The following is a 17,021-nucleotide window of genomic DNA, read 5'->3' on the forward strand; positions in this document are numbered from 1 at the left end:
GTTATTTTGAAAGTTCACTAATTAAAATTGAATTATCTATATGAATCATGGAAGAAACATATTGGTTCATGTCCTTTTAAGTATATAAATTTTATAATTTACTTCATTTATATAAATTTACAGTCTTTTTATGTAATGACTTCCTGAGCATGTGCAGAAGCTCACAGGGTATACATATAGTCTGTGATTGGATGATATCTGTCACATATACAGGGGACGATAAACAAAAAATTGGTAAAAAAAAATTATATACATTTTAATTAAGTGTTAGAATTGCATTGTATTTTTATTAGTCACTTCTTAATTATGTTATTTATTAAACTGCATGAGCGGTCCTTTAATAATACGATATTTATATTATAAGGACAGGTATGTTTGTCTGATGCAGTCATGCGCATACTAGAGAGTGAGACTGCAGCATGAGCGGTCCTCTAACAATAAGATATTTATATTATAAGGACAGGTATGTTTGTCTGATGCAGTCATGCACATACTAGAGAGAGTGAGACTGCAGCATGAGCGGTCCTCTAACAATAAGATATTTATATTATAAGGACAGGTATGTTTGTCTGATGCAGTCATGCACATACTAGAGAGAGTGAGACTGCAGCATGAGCGGTCCTCTAACAATAAGATATTTATATTATAAGGACAGGTATGTTTGTCTGATGCAGTCATGCACATACTAGAGAGTGAGACTGCAGCATGAGCGGTCCTCTAACAATAAGATATTTATATTATAAGGACAGGTATGTTTGTCTGATGCAGTTATGCACATACTAGAGAGAGTGAGACTGCAGCATGAGCGGTCCTCTAACAATAAGATATTTATATTATAAGGACAGGTATGTTTGGCTGATGCAGTTATGCACATACTAGAGAGAGTGAGACTGCAGCATGAGCGGTCCTCTAACAATAAGATATTTATATTATAAGGACAGGTATGTTTGTCTGATGCAGTTATGCACATACTAGAGAGAGTGAGACTGCAGCATGAGCGGTCCTCTAACAATAAGATATTTATATTATAAGGACAGGTATGTTTGGCTGATGCAGTCATGCACATACTAGAGAGTGAGACTGCAGCATGAAAAAAACCTACCTGGCCTTAAAAAATATTACAAACAACGCTGAATGTGCAGTGGAGAGTAAAGGAAACTGCACGAGAAAAGCATAAGGACGGCGCTGCTCAAAGTGAATTTGATAATATACATAAATTGAAAAGTATAAAAAAAAATATAAATGAATATTTTAAGGCACACTGAAACTTTCGCGATTCAGGTAGAGCATGCAATTTTAAGATAATTTCTAATTTACTCCTATTATCTTTTTTTCTTCAGTTTCCTTGGATCTTGATTTGAAAAAGCAGGAATGTAAAGCTTACGAAATGGAACCATTTCTGGTTCAGCATCTTGGATAGCGATTGCTGATTGGTGACAACATTTAGCCAACAATCATCAAGCACTACCCAGGTACTGACCCGAGGATGGGCTGGCTCATAGGCTTACATTCATTCTTTTTCAAATAAAGATAGTTACCAAGGGGTTAATTTATCAAGCTCCGTACCTAGCTTCATGCCCCTGAGGCTCGCCGGAAAAATTATGAAGCAGCTGTCGGCATTTATCGATGTGCGGCGGACATGATACGCTAATACATTGATCCCCAAGAGAATAATGTAAAAGAAACGGAATCATGAAAGAAATAAGTTGTGTTCAGTGTCCCTTTACATTTGAATCTGACTTTGTGCCCCATAAAGTTGGTTAAAGTTTATCACTTTATTTATAACTCATGAGAAGACAAATATATATAATCCAAAAAATGAATATATTTGGTCTTGGTTGGCCAAAGTTTCCATCTTTAATTCTGTAAATGTAAATGTAAGCAATTATATTATTTAATAGTAAGTCATTATTTCTTCATTCACGTGGAATCTTTATTTGAGAGCAGGAATGAGCATTTTTTTGGGTTGGGAACCTGGGTTGCACTTGCTTATTGGTTTGTTAAATGTTGCCACCAATTTCAAGAGCTCGCCAGGTTACTAAAACCAAAAATGGGCAGGCTCTGTCCTGTCCTTACCTTATCAACCTACAATTTCAAATAAAGATAACAAGATAAAAAAGAAAAATTTATAATAGGAGTAATTTAGAAAGTTTATTAAAAAATAAATGCTCTAGCAGAATCATCAAATATTTTTTTTTAGTTTACTATCCCTTTAAGCTTGACTTACATTCCTGCTTTTCCAAATAAAGATGCCATGACAATGAATAATAATATTAATTGAATTTATTTCTTTATGCTACACATTTTGGCCTCTGTAGTATGTCCACCACACAGGCTAACACACACTAGAGTTAGTTTTTTACTATAAAAGAGAATTGTCTTTGAAACTTACCGGTGCTTGACACAGGCGGCTGTCCGGTCCACTGCTCCAACTGCAAAGACAGTATCACGAACTGTGTTCCATGCCGCTTGCTTTGCAGAGGACGAAACATTTGAAGAAAATAAGATGTGCCGGACTTTCAACACTGCAGACACAAGGGACAAATTTTCTTCTGGCGTAAAGGTTGGCCCTCTATGCCTTGGTGAAGTGGCACGCTGCTGTTTCTTCTCAGCAGCACTACAGTCCAACTCCTCAGAGGGTGTAAGTGGCCTCCTCCTCTTAAATTGTTTTTTGGCACTGGTGTTCTTTTTCACTCCACCATGCCTCTCCTTGTCCCTACCTATCCTCTCCCTAGTACATCCAAGGTCCCTCTCCCTATGACTATGTACAGGGTGCCTAAGACTAATCCTATGCCTATCCTTACCTCTATCACTATCCCTATTATTATTATTACTACTCTCCCTAGCTCCACGGTCCCTATCCCTAAGTCCACTCTCTCTAATATCACTACCTCTACTCTCTCTACTGTCCCTATCACCTCCATGAACACTCCCAATTTCTCTAACAGACATTCTCCACTGCTCTCTGACTTCAACTCACAAAAATTAACAAAGATATTAGTTACATGGGTGTGGCTATAGTGTGCAGGAGTGATGCAAGCATAATTGTCAACCAGGCTGCCTGATTGGCTGCACAGTCTAAATATAAATATAATGATAAGTGTTTAAATGACATATTACATTTATTTATTAATATATTACAGTCATTTAAAAGTGGAATACATTTAATTTATGAATAATATTGATATGATTAAATATCTAATCGGTTTGAAATTTAAATTAAATCGAATGTATCCGAAATAATAGAACCGAATCATTTCCGAAATAAGGATTTAACAGAAAAAAATTGGTCATAAATTACGATTCGGTCCGAAATTATGAATCGATCCGACATTAGGAATCGGTCCGAAATTATTAATATGAATCACATTTCCGAATGAATCCGAATGAACGAATTAACTAAAATACAAATGGAATCCAAACGAATAAACGACACATACTGCGACATTAATGCGACCGTATCGAACCGAAAAAAAAAAACGAATCGAAACAAAACTAATTTTTTGAGCACGCACAAGTCTAACCTGCACTATACTTAGGGTGACAGTACTAGCTTATATTAGAGAAGCAAATGGGTCTTGAAAAGTTTGGTTGCTCAAGCAAAGTACTTTGGGATGATATAAATTGACCCTGTTTCTAGACAGGACACTGAAGCAAATTTAGAGATACTATTAATGATTTTGCACAACCCCTTTTATCTAAAGTATCTTGCAGAATTTAAGCACTTAATAATTTTAAATAAGAATGTACACAAATGGCCTTTCCATAGATGTTGCCTAAAGCCTGAGGGCGTCATGCTCTTTTTGTGACAGGACCACTGGGAAATGCATTTGATATCAGATTGAAACATTGCTGATCTTGCTATGGATAGTTTATATATAGTTAAAATGGCATCAGAAATATGGTCCTAAATTAGCTGCACCCTTTCAAACCACTCAGCTTTATTAACAATTTAAACATTGGGGACAAATTATCAAGCTCTGATTGGAGCTTGATGGCTCGCCGGAAACAGCAGTTATGAAGCAGCGGTCTAAAGACTGCTGCTCCATAACTGGTCTGCGGCCTCTGAGGCAGGCTGTGGTCTGCAATCCACCTGATCCTATACGATCGGGCTGATTGACACCCCTTGCTAGCGGCCGATTGGCCGCAAATCTGCAGGGGCGGCATTGCACAAGCAGTTCTGGTGAACTGCTTGTGCAATGTTAAATGCCGGCAGTGTATGATGTCGGCATTCAGCGATGTCTGTCGGACATGATACGCTACAGCATATCATGTCGGACAGACATTGATAAATCGGCCCCATTGTCATTATATCCAATACCACTTATGGGAGCTTAATAAAGGATAGAGAAGTGGGAAATAAATGGAAATCTAAGAAAAAACATTGCATCTGATGTGCCTCGCCTTACGTTAGGTGGTCTTTAAATTGTCTTTTTAACATTTTACTACAGGATCTGTGCTAAAATGGGGGTCACGCTATTAAACCCAGGTAGATGCTTGTAATAAAGTAACAAAAGAGCCTTGTATCTGTTGTGCCATGCCTTAATATAATATATGTAGATCCCATTTAGATCAACCTATAATAAGTAGTATTTACATTCTATTTTATTTATTTATCTACAGTTCTCTTTACTTTATTGTAGCATTGAGTACATTTAAATCATATTTACATGCTAAGGAATGGTCCTGTATACTGTACTCTAAATCAGTGTAAATATTATAATAAATGCGTTGGACCTCATGTATTCCCGGGGTCTTTATATAATGGACACTCTATAACTATACAGCGTTCTGTGCAATTACATAGCCAACAGCTGCATAGCCTAGAATTAAGAGCTATTATTTTTTTCTGGAGTCACAAAGCAATGATTCTGAGTCAGGCAATTTCTAATCACTACAACATTGCTACAAATATTGCACCAAAACACTGCGGCCACCTATTGCCCAAGTCACATGAATGCTAATGAACCTACCTCAGTTTACTGTCATGGGAATTAACAAAGCTTAAAAAAGGATACAGAGGTTGATTTGATGATAAAAATAAATTAGATTTTTTTTAATGTAAACTATATGTGAATAATGAAAGTTTTAGTTTGACTTCCACGTCTTTTCAATATGATGTACACATAGTTTGCTTGCATTTTCATCCTGGGTCGGCTTATCCTATATTATAAAAGACAAGAGTTTGTCTGAAGCCGTCATGCGCAGTTCAGACAAACTCTTGCAGCTGATCGCACGCGCACCCACCCGACAGCAGCGCGAGGACCCGGCAGCACAGCTGATCGCAAGGGTGAAACAAAGAGAGAGAGAGAGAGAGAGAGAGAGAGAGAGAAAAAAAAAAATAACACACAGATAACACACAACACGGCCCGTGTGAACGGGCTTTAGGACTAGTTTTCCCATAAAGGGACAACAAGAAACCTCATTTTTTTTATAAGAGCACAATTAATTAGGCTCAGGAGTGTGCACTATATGGCAGCAGTTTTGTAACAATGCTTTTAATAGTGATGTACATTGTGCAAACACTGGTACCAGCTAGTGCTCAAAAGGGTATAAGTGTTGCCATTTATTACTCCAGATATGTTAATGCTCCTGAGCTTATTTACCTGCTTTTCATATCCCTTTAACTAAAATAATCCTATAATGGGCATATGAGTTGCTGTTAGTTAATTACAAATCCTTTGCACAACCCCAATTTTAATGGCGAACTGTAAGGGCAACCTTTCAATCACATTTTACAAAGTTAGTTTTAAAATTCTCTAAGCAATTGTATTGGATGCCTGCAATATGACCTCTTTATAAGATTAAATCATAAAATATATGACCTTGGCCAAGGATAATTAAAAAATGCCACATCAAGCACATTTGTGGCAGTTTGCAAATCATGACCTGTCACATTATAAGTTTTATCCATGAAAAATAGTTAAGAGAACACAATAATTACCACATTGTAATGTGCTGTGATTCCTGCACCAAGTCCAACTGTTTTAACTACAGTTAAGCTAGATGTATACGTGGACCTCCAAGAGAAACAATGTTTGCTCCAGATATTCAAAGGCATACCAATGTGACTCCTACCTTTTTGTCCTTAAGTCATTACTACTATCGTAGCAACAATCTATTGGGACCACATTTGTAAGAAAAGAAAAATGTATTGGCTCCAGCCAGCAATAACACGCCAATGTCATATGACCCCAGGAGTCATGACACATACTCAACACTTTTATCCTTTCTATTATTTTTATTTTAGCCTCACTTTACATATCACACTGCAACATTTCAAAAATGACATGTAGACAATGCCAGTTTTTAACTTATGTGTGAAAGCCTTGAAGCAATAAATTGTTATTACTACACAAAGCCAACTGGTGTTAACAATCCTATGCAATGCACAGAAAGTGAGAAAACTTTGCGTGGAAATTTAACATCTGTTTCCTGGGGCTTAGACTATTTGGTGCAAACCTGATGTGTGGATTTTGTCTAATATAAGAGCAAGGGAACCTCATTGTTTTCATCATGTTATATAATGCAATATGCAAAAAACAGACAACCATTGCAACTCAAATGACAACATCCATAAGTTATTGCTTGCTTGATCTCTACATTTACAATAACGACAATTCCTTTTTTTCTATAGTAATAGGACCTGTTTTCATATATATCTCATGAGAATATGGCATTACCAGACTATTAATGGCCTGTCTGAAGAATTTAAAAGGTTCAATCCAACATGAGCAGGAATGATGTGGAAATGGTGTGTACTGTAGATTTATTATTGCAGGTTATCTAAAGAGAGATTCTGTATTGTTATTATTCTTAACAATATTATTGTTATTATTCACAGATACTAAAGAATCCTAATCTTGTATAATATTTAATTTGTTGCCTTCTGTAGATTGGGGGTTTAAAAAAAATCAATTGTAGCTGTTAATAATTTCTTATGTTTCTCAACAAACTAACAAATCAGTTGCACATGTTCTGATATTAAACAGACATTGATTTTTGTACTTCCACTGGGAGTTCTATTACATTTCTTTAAAGTAGGAATACAAAAATGACATGATATTTCCTCTACTTTATGGTTCAATAATCCCATTTGGTATTCTACAAATTTAGTTCTATCAGAGTAAATGATAAAGAGAGCCATTTTAATTAAATAGATTTTCTTCTTTCTATGATTTTTTAATTTTTTTTTCCATTCATACAAAAGAAGAAAAAAACTACACACACACACATATATATTTTATTTTTTATTTATTATTATTATTTTTATTTTTACATTGCACATTGGGCAAAATATAATATGTTCCAGAATTATTATATTGACATCCCACTAATGTAAGGTATTAACAAAAATCGCTATCTACAAATATATAAAGTAAATAATTTAAAGAAAAATTTAAAGATAGAAAACCCCCCAGAGATTTAATGGAAAACAGGTTGTTCTATGGCATGTTGCCTTCCCACTTCTGTGCTCTCTAAGGGCGCGATCCGATATACGGCGTAGTTTGCGGCGCAAGCGAGGGAACCCGCGTCGCCCGCAGTTTCAGCTCGCAACTCGAGCTATCCAATATACGGCGCCGTCAGATGCTAACGTGCCGTAAGTCGGATAAACCAGCGATGTCCAGAAATCTGCGCAAGTACAAATTTCGGGCGTCGCCAGTGACTAGCACCACGTTAGAAACTGCCGGCGCCTACAAAACCTGACTAAAGTATGAAATCACCCGCACTGTCTAACATGCCTCCTAAACATAGCCCGACACGTCTAACCCTCTATCCGCTATCCCCCCTCACTATCCTAACAATAAAAAATGTATTAACCCCTAAACAGCCGCTCCCAAACCCCGCCACAACCTAATAAAGTTATTAACCCCTAAACCGCCGCCAGCTATATTAAATCTATAACCCCCTAAAGGGAGCCCCTAACACCGCCGTCATCTACCTTACCTACCCCCTAAAGTGAGCCCCTACCCCGCCGCCATCTATTTTAAAATTATTAACCCCTAATCTAATCCCCCTACCCCGCCGCCATCTATATTAAATTATTTAACCCCTAAAATACTAAACTATCCCTACCACTAAACCTAAGTCTAACCCTACAAAGAGCCCTGAAAAGGGCTTTTTGCGGGGCATACCCCAAAGTAAACTGCTCTTTTGCCAGCCCTTAAAAGGGCTTTTGGCGGGGCTTTGTCACAAAGTAATCAGCTCTTTTGCCTACAATCTAAATCCCCCTACACCGCTGCCACCTATAATAAATGTATTAACCCCTAATCTAATCCCCCTACACCGCCGCCAGCTATATTAAACACATTAACCCCTAATCTAATCCCCCTACACCGCCGCCAGCTATATTAACTATATTAAGCCTAATTATATTAGGGTTAATATAGTTAATATAATTTTTATATTATATATATTAACTATATTAACCCTAATTATATTAGGGTTAATATAGTTAATATCGTTATTATATTATATATATATTAAGTATAATAACCCTATCTAACTCTAACACCCCTAACTAAATTATTATTAAATAAATCTAATTCATATTATAAACTAAAATATTCCTATTTAAATCTAAATACTTACCTATAAAATAAACCCTAAGATAGCTACAATATAATTAATAATTACATTGTAGCTATGTTAGGGTTTATATTTATTTTACAGGTAAATTGTTAATTATTTTAACTAGGTATAATAGCTATTAAATAGTTAATAACTATTTAATAGCTACCTAGTTAAAATAATTACCCAATTACCTGTAAAATAAATCCTAACCTAAGTTACAAATACACCTACACTATCAATAAATTAAATAAACTACCAATATCTATCTAAAAATACAATTAAATAAACTAAACTAAATTACGAAAAAAAAAAAAAATTACAAAAAATAAAAAAAAGATTACAAGATTTTTAAGCTAATTACACCTATTCTAAGCCCCCTAATAAAATAATAAACCCCCAAAATAAAAAAATGCCCTACCCTATTCTAAATTAAACAAGTTCAAAGCTCTTTTACCTTACCAGCCCTTAAAAGGGCTTTTTGCGGGGTATTTACCCCAAGTTAACAGCTCTTTTGCCTGTAAAAAAAAGAACACAACACCCCCCCCCCAACATTACAACCCACCACCCACATACCCCTATTCTAAATCCACCCAAACCCCCCTTAAAAAAACCTAACACTACCCCCATGAAGATCTCCCTACCTTGTCTTCACCCAACCAGGCCGAACTCCTCATCCGATCTGGGCAATGTCTTTTAACTAGGTATAATAGCTATTAAATAGTTAATAACTATTTAATAGCTACCTAGTTAAAATAATTACCCAATTACCTGTAAAATAAATCCTAACCTAAGTTACAAATACACCTACACTATCAATAAATTAAATAAACTACAGATATCTATCTAAAAATACAATTAAATAAACTAAACTAAATTACAAAAAAAACAAACAATAAATTACAAAAAATAAAAAAAAGATTACAAGATTTTTAAGCGAATTACACCTATTCTAAGCCCCCTAATAAAATAATAACCCCCCAAAATAAAAAAATGCCCTACCTTATTCTAAATTAAACAAGTTCAAAGCTCTTTTACCTTACCAGCCCTTAAAAGGGCTTTTTGCGGGGTATTTATCCCAAGTTAACAGCTCTTTTGCCTGTAAAAAAAAGAACACAACACCCCCCCAACATTACAACCCACCACCCACATACCCCTATTCTAAATCCACCCAAACCCCCCTTAAAAAAAACTAACACTACCCCCCTGAAGATCTCCCTACCTTGTCTTCACCCAACCAGGCCGAACTCCTCATACGATCCGGGCAATGTCTTTATCCAATTGGCAAAGAAGAAGTCTTCATCCCAGTGATGTCTTTATCCAAGCGGCAAAGAAGTCTTCATCCCGGCGATGTCTTTATCCAAGCGGCAGCAAAGTCTTCTTCCATCCGGCAGCATCTTCCATCAAGCGGCATCTTCAATCTTCTTACTTCTCTCCTCCAACGCAGAGCATCCATCCTGGCCGACAACTAAACGACGAATGAGATACCTTTAAATGACGTCATCCAAGATGGCGTCCATCGAATTCCGATTGGCTGATAGGATTCTATCAGCCAATCGGAATTAAGGTAGAAAAATCTGATTGGCTGATTGAATCAGCCAATCAGATTCAAGTTCAATCCGATTGGCTGAACCAATCAGCCAATCGGATTGAACTTGATTCTGATTGACTGATTCAATCAGCCAATCAGATTTTTCTACCTTAATTCCGATTGGCTGATAGAATCCTATCAGCCAATCGGAATTCGACGGACGCCATCTTGGATGACGTCATTTAAAAGTACCTCATTCGTCGTTCAGTTGTCGGCCGGGATGGATGCTCCCCATCGGAGGAGCGAAGTAAGAAGATTGAAGATGCCGCTTGATGGAAGATGCTGCCGGATGGAAGAAGACTTTGCTGCCGCTTGGATAAAGACATCGCCGGGATGAAGACTTCTTTGCCGCTTGGATAAAGACATCACCGGGATGAAGACTTCTTCTTTGCCAATTGGATAAAGACATCGCCCGGATCGGATGAGGAGTTCGGCCTGGTTGGGTAAAGACAAGGTAGGGAGATCTTCAGGGGGGGTAGTGTTAGGTTTTTTTAAGGGGGTTTGGGTGGATTTAGAATAGGGGTATGTGGGTGGTGGGTTGTAATGTTGGGGGGTGCTGTGTTCTTTTTTTTACAGGCAAAAGAGCTGTTAACTTGGGGTAAATACCCCGCAAAAAGCCCTTTTAAGGGCTGGTAAGGTAAAAGAGCTTTGAACTTGTTTAATTTAGAATAGGGTTGGGCATTTTTTTATTTTGGGGGTTTATTATTTTATTAGGGGGCTTAGAATAGGTGTAATTAGCTTAAAAATCTTGTAATTTTTTTTATTTTTTGTAATTTTTTTTTTTGTAATTTAGTTTAGTTTATTTAATTGTATTTTTAGATAGATATTTGTAGTTTATTTAATTTATTGATAGTGTAGGTGTATTTGTAACTTAGGTTAGGATTTATTTTACAGGTAATTGGGTAATTATTTTAATTAGGTAGCTATTAAATAGTTATTAACTATTTAATAGCTATTATACCTAGTTAAAATAATTAACAATTTACCTTTAAAATAAATATAAACCCTAACATAGCTACAATGTAATTATTAATTATATTGTAGCTATCTTAGGGTTTATTTTATAGGTAAGTATTTAGATTTAAATAGGAATATTTTAGTTTATAATATGAATTAGATTTATTTAATAAGAATTTAGTTAGGGGTGTTAGGGTTAGATAGAGTTAATATAGTTAATATAAATACTATAGTAACTATATTAACTATATTAACCCTAATATAATTAGGGTTAATATAGTTAATATATATAATGTAATAACTATATTAACTATAATATACTTAGGGTTAATATAGATAATATAGCTGGCGGCGGGGTAGGTAGATTAAATTAGGGGTTAATAATTTTAATATAGATGGCGGCCGTGTAAGGGGCTTACATTAGGGGTTAATACATTTAATATAGGTGGCGGCGGTGTAGGGAGGGCAGGTTATAGGGCAAAAGAGCTGTTTACTTTGGGGCAAAGCCCCGCAAAAGGCCCTTTTAAGGGCTGGTAATAGAGCTTCTTACTTTAGGGATATTAGATTAGGGGTTGCAGCGGGGGATCGCGGTTGACAGGTAGATAGACATTGAGCATGCATTAGGTGTTAGGTTTTATTTAGCAGATCGCGGTTGACAGCTAGATAGACATTGCGCATGCGTTAGGTGTTAGGTTTATTTAGCAGGTAGTTTAGGGAGTTACGGGGCTCCAATAGTCAGCGTAAGGCTTCTTACGGCTGCTTTTTGTGGCAAGGTGAAAATGGAGTAAGAATTCTCCATTTTCGCCACGTAAGTCCTTACGCTGTATATTGGATACCAAACTGCGCTGGTTTGGTATACCTGCCTATGGCCCAAAAAACTACGGGCGACGGCAGAAATATACGCGCGTAACTTCTAAGTTACGCCGTATATAGGATACCAAATCAGCGCAAATATTGGCGTCGCCAGCTTTTGCGGGCAACGATTTTTATCGGATCAGGCCCTAAATATCTTACTTATTCATTTGTTTACAATCAGTGATCGCTGGTTGTTTAGTGGAGGTACATGACCCCTACATAATTACTTAGCTGTGAGAAATATATGAGGCATCCTACATAAGAAACTTCCCACAAAGGGCTGATTAATATTTTTCACGTGGGTCTTATTTTTAGGACCTAAGAAATAGTGACATCCTCATTTCCAAATAATAATAATAATAATACATTTTTTATAACCTTTAAGAATGTTATTAGTATCAGTATTTTGTGGGTCACAACTTTATTTGGAACCCTTTTCAGATGAGAATGTATGTAATATTGCAGTAAGGTATCTGCTTATCTTATTCTGTACAGTGTTTGTGTTTATGTAGAAGATATTTAATACATTTTACCAGATCTTTAATAATCATTCAGTTGCTCTAGTGCACTAATATCAAATCCCTATGTAAAATAGTTTTCAGGCAGAGTATGATATTTTGATCTAAAAAAACTGTCAAGTTGGCTATGCTTTCCTTAATTAAAAATATTTAGCTTCCTAAAATAACATGTTAAGCCCATGTAAGTATTGTGTATTAAACGTTCACACAAAAAAATAAATATAGGTATATACCAAGCAAAACTAATACATTTATATTGGAAAGATAAGTGCTAAAAAAAATTTGGTCCTATTTCAAATCTAGATTGGGCAGAACAAATGCAAACAACAGTTCCTGGGAACGTAATTGCAAACAAGTACATCTAGTGAACAGCTATGTTATGTTATTTGAAACATAATATATTTCTGCAAAATACAAGAAAATGTAAGCTTGTTTAAATATTTGACCAAGACAGCAATTTAATGTATTTAAATTAATATAAGCTACCTGATGATTTTCATACAAAATAAATTCTTTTTCAAAATATAATTCTGAAGCTCTAACACATAGAGTTTATCAAGAAAATATAAATTTGTCTTTTTTTAAAAATTAGATTTATTGGGAAATGTTAATGAAACTGAAAAGAGTATGTAGTGCTAATAATCATTATTTTTAATCTTTTGTTTAAAAAAATAGATGTATTACCAAACTTTTTATTTTTTAACTTCCACAGCAGAAACTTAACAAATACATTGAATTGAGAATACTTACCAATATTATTACAATCTATTAGAAAACCCTTTTTTTCACTATGGGCTTTGCACCCAGGCTTGCCTAGGGTTAACTGCCTGGGTCCCTGAAAGCTGTGCAGCTGTCTGTGAGTGCTAGTAAGCAACCATAGACTGTGTACCCAGTTCGATTTGAGAGTGCAGTCCATTTCCGTGTTTTGTATGTGTCTAGGAAATTACAAAGAGCCTGTATCACCCTTGTTTATATCTCAGAGTGTTTGGTTAAAGGCATGTATTATGTGGCTGTTGGTTAGGGGCCCAGGGAGGAAGAGACCTTGACATGGTCCTGGGCCAGTCATCATTTGGCCAAATGCTATAACTAACTCTTCCATTTTGCTTGTAATATAGATGTGTGCTTACAAGAGAGTGCCAGACTTGTCTGGGTCCCTGAAAGCTGTGCAGCTGTCTGTGAGTTCTGGTGAGCACCCAGGGCTTTGAGTTTTGCAGGGTCATAGGATGTGTGCCCAGTCAGGTTTGGGAGTGCCTTTCCTTGTTTTATATTTAAATATATATATATAGGTATAGATATATAGTTTACAGAAAATATACATTTATAAGTACAGGGAGTGCAGAATTATTAGGCAAGTTGTATTTTTGAGGATTAATTTTATTATTGAACAACAACCATGTTCTCAATGAACCCAAAAAACTCATTAATATCAAAGCTGAATAGTTTTGGAAGTAGTTTTTAGTTTGTTTTTAGTTATAGCTATTTTAGGGGGATATCTGTGTGTGCAGGTGACTATTACTGTGCATAATTATTAGGCAACTTAACAAAAAACAAATATATACCCATTTCAATTATTTATTTTTACCAGTGAAACCAATATAACATCTCAACATTCACAAATATACATTTCTGACATTCAAAAACAAAACAAAAACAAATCAGTGACCAATATAGCCACCTTTCTTTGCAAGGACACTCAAAAGCCTGCCATCCATGGATTCTGTCAGTGTTTTGATCTGTTCACCATCAACATTGCGTGCAGCAGCAACCACAGCCTCCCAGACACTGTTCAGAGAGGTGTACTGTTTTCCCTCCTTGTAAATCTCACATTTGATGATGGACCACAGGTTCTCAATGGGGTTCAGATCAGGTGAACAAGGAGGCCATGTCATTAGATTTTCTTCTTTTATACCCTTTCTTGCCAGCCACGCTGTGGAGTACTTGGACGCTTGTGATGGAGCATTGTCCTGCATGAAAATCATGTTTTTCTTGAAGGATGCAGACTTCTTCCTGTACCACTGCTTGAAGAAGGTGTCTTCCAGAAACTGGCAGTAGGACTGGGAGTTGAGCTTGACTCCATCCTCAACCTGAAAAGGCCCCACAAGCTCATCTTTGATGATACCAGCCCAAACCAGTACTCCACCTCCACCTTGCTGGCGTCTGAGTCGGACTGGAGCTCTCTGCCCTTTACCAATCCAGCCACGGGCCCATCCATCTGGCCCATCAAGACTCACTCTCATTTCATCAGTCCATAAAACCTTAGAAAAATCAGCCTTGAGATATTTCTTGGCCCAGTCTTGACGTTTCAGCTTGTGTGTCTTGTTCAGTGGTGGTCGTCTTTCAGCCTTTCTTACCTTGGCCATGTCTCTGAGTATTGCACAGCTTGTGCTTTTGGGCACTCCAGTGATGTTGCAGCTCTGAAATATGGCCAAACTGGTGGCAAGTGGCATCTTGGCAGCTGCACGCTTGACTTTTCTCAGTTCATGGGCAGTTATTTTGCTCCTTGGTTTTTCCACACGCTTCTTGCGACCCTGTTGACTATTTTGAATGAAACGCTTGATTGTTCGATGATCACGCTTCAGAAGCTTTGCAATTTTAAGAGTGCTGCATCCCTCTGCAAGATATCTCACTATTTTTGACTTTTCTGAGCCTGTCAAGTCCTTCTTTTGACCCATTTTGCCAAAGGAAAGGAAGTTGCCTAATAATTATGCACACCTGATATAGGGTGTTGATGTCATTAGACTACACCCCTTCTCATTACAGAGATGCACATCACCTAATATGCTTAATTGGTAGTAGGCTTTCGAGCCTATACAGCTTGGAGTAAGACAACATGCATAAAGAGGATGATGTGGTCAAAATACTCATTTGCCTAATAATTCTGCACACAGTGTATATATTTAAAAATAAAAAGCACATTTTCTTATAAGTGAAGAACATACAAATTTCAAGTATTCCTAATACACCTTTGGCTTTAGTGCAGTTGATCTAGCACGACCGTGATTGGATTTTAAATGTTTGAATAAAGATGTGCTTTTTACTTTTGGATCCAGGATACCTTTTTTTCATTATTCACGTTGATTGACCTTTAGTGGGAGGGGTACGGCTAAATTCCCAGCTTTCCCGCTAGGTCTCCAGGGATAGTGGCATCCTGCGGCAATCTGCTAATGTGACAGAACAGAGGGTTACGATCACCAGAACACTTTAAGCTGTAATTGTGGCCGTTTTTTCCGCATAGTGGATGTGCAATTATAAAGTGGAGAGCCCATCAGGAGAAAAGTCTAACTGGGTGAGTGTTCTACTGTTGATGGCAGTTTAATAATTTGGATGGTACATATCAGATCCCAATAATTAATGTGATACATAAATGGATTTTTCCCAGAAAGTCTAAGATTTTCTTTTATTGTTGCATGATCTAGTGCAGTGTCAGGTTAGCGTGTGAGCAATAAATAAAAAAGCTTTCTTTTACATGCCCCATAGAAGTCTACTGGGAGAAAGAGTTAGAACAGTTTTGATATACAAAGTTCTAAAGTCAGCGCACCTGAGTAGTACGCTCACATACTTTTTACTTTCACCTTGTAGCACCGGCACTAATCTGGCTGCGCTAATTTTGTTACCTTGAGCCCAGATAGCTCTCAAGAGTGATATAACATGTCTGTGCCACTTCTAATCTAGCCCTTTGTCAGCTGAATAAAAAAATATGCACTTCTGTCTTCCTCTGGAGGTTAAAAAGAAAATGCTCCCTTAAAAAGTTGTAGAATTTCAACCAGTCCTGTATTCAAAAACCTGCCTCTGAGAATCCAAACAGACCATGAGGCCCATTTATCAAGCTCTGTACAGAGCTTGAGGGCCCGTGTTTCTGGTGAGTCTTCAGATTCGCCAGAAACACAAGTTATGGAACGGCGGTCTAAAGACCGCTGCTACATAACCCTGTCCGCCTGCTCTGATGAGGCGGACAGGAATCGCCACAATTCAACCCGATCGAGTATGATCGGGTTGATTGACACCTCTTTGCTGACACCTCCCTACTTTGACTGTAAGCAGTGAGCAGCAGCAAGAAAAAATGAGTGATTTTATTGCACCCTCCATGCTCAAGTCCCTATAGAATGTGACATACAGCACTGCTCAAACTGCTTAAAGGCAGAATGAGGTAGCTCGCAAAACCACCATTAGCCAGTGAGGCTGTCAAATGTTAGTGGATGCAAATACTGCTATAAGCATAGTGGTGACCACCCTTTTTCATATGAAACAGGTGTGCTGCTGGTGCAATGCTGAATACGGAGAGCGTAGATCATTAGTTAGGCCTCATCTTGAGTATTGTGTGCAGTTCTGGAGACCATATCTTCAGAAGGATATTAACAAACTTGAATCTGTGCAAAGTAGGGCTACAAAAATGGTACATGGTCTAAAAAATAAAACTTACCAGGATAGGCTCAATGACCTAAATATGTATAGCTTAGAGGAAAGAAGAGAAAGAGGTGATATGATAGCAACTTTCAAGTACATTAAAGGGTTTAGTAAAACTGAGGCTG

Source organism: Bombina bombina, chromosome 3, assembly GCF_027579735.1.
Source record: "Bombina bombina isolate aBomBom1 chromosome 3, aBomBom1.pri, whole genome shotgun sequence".
Classification (NCBI taxonomy): Eukaryota; Metazoa; Chordata; class Amphibia; order Anura; family Bombinatoridae; genus Bombina; species Bombina bombina.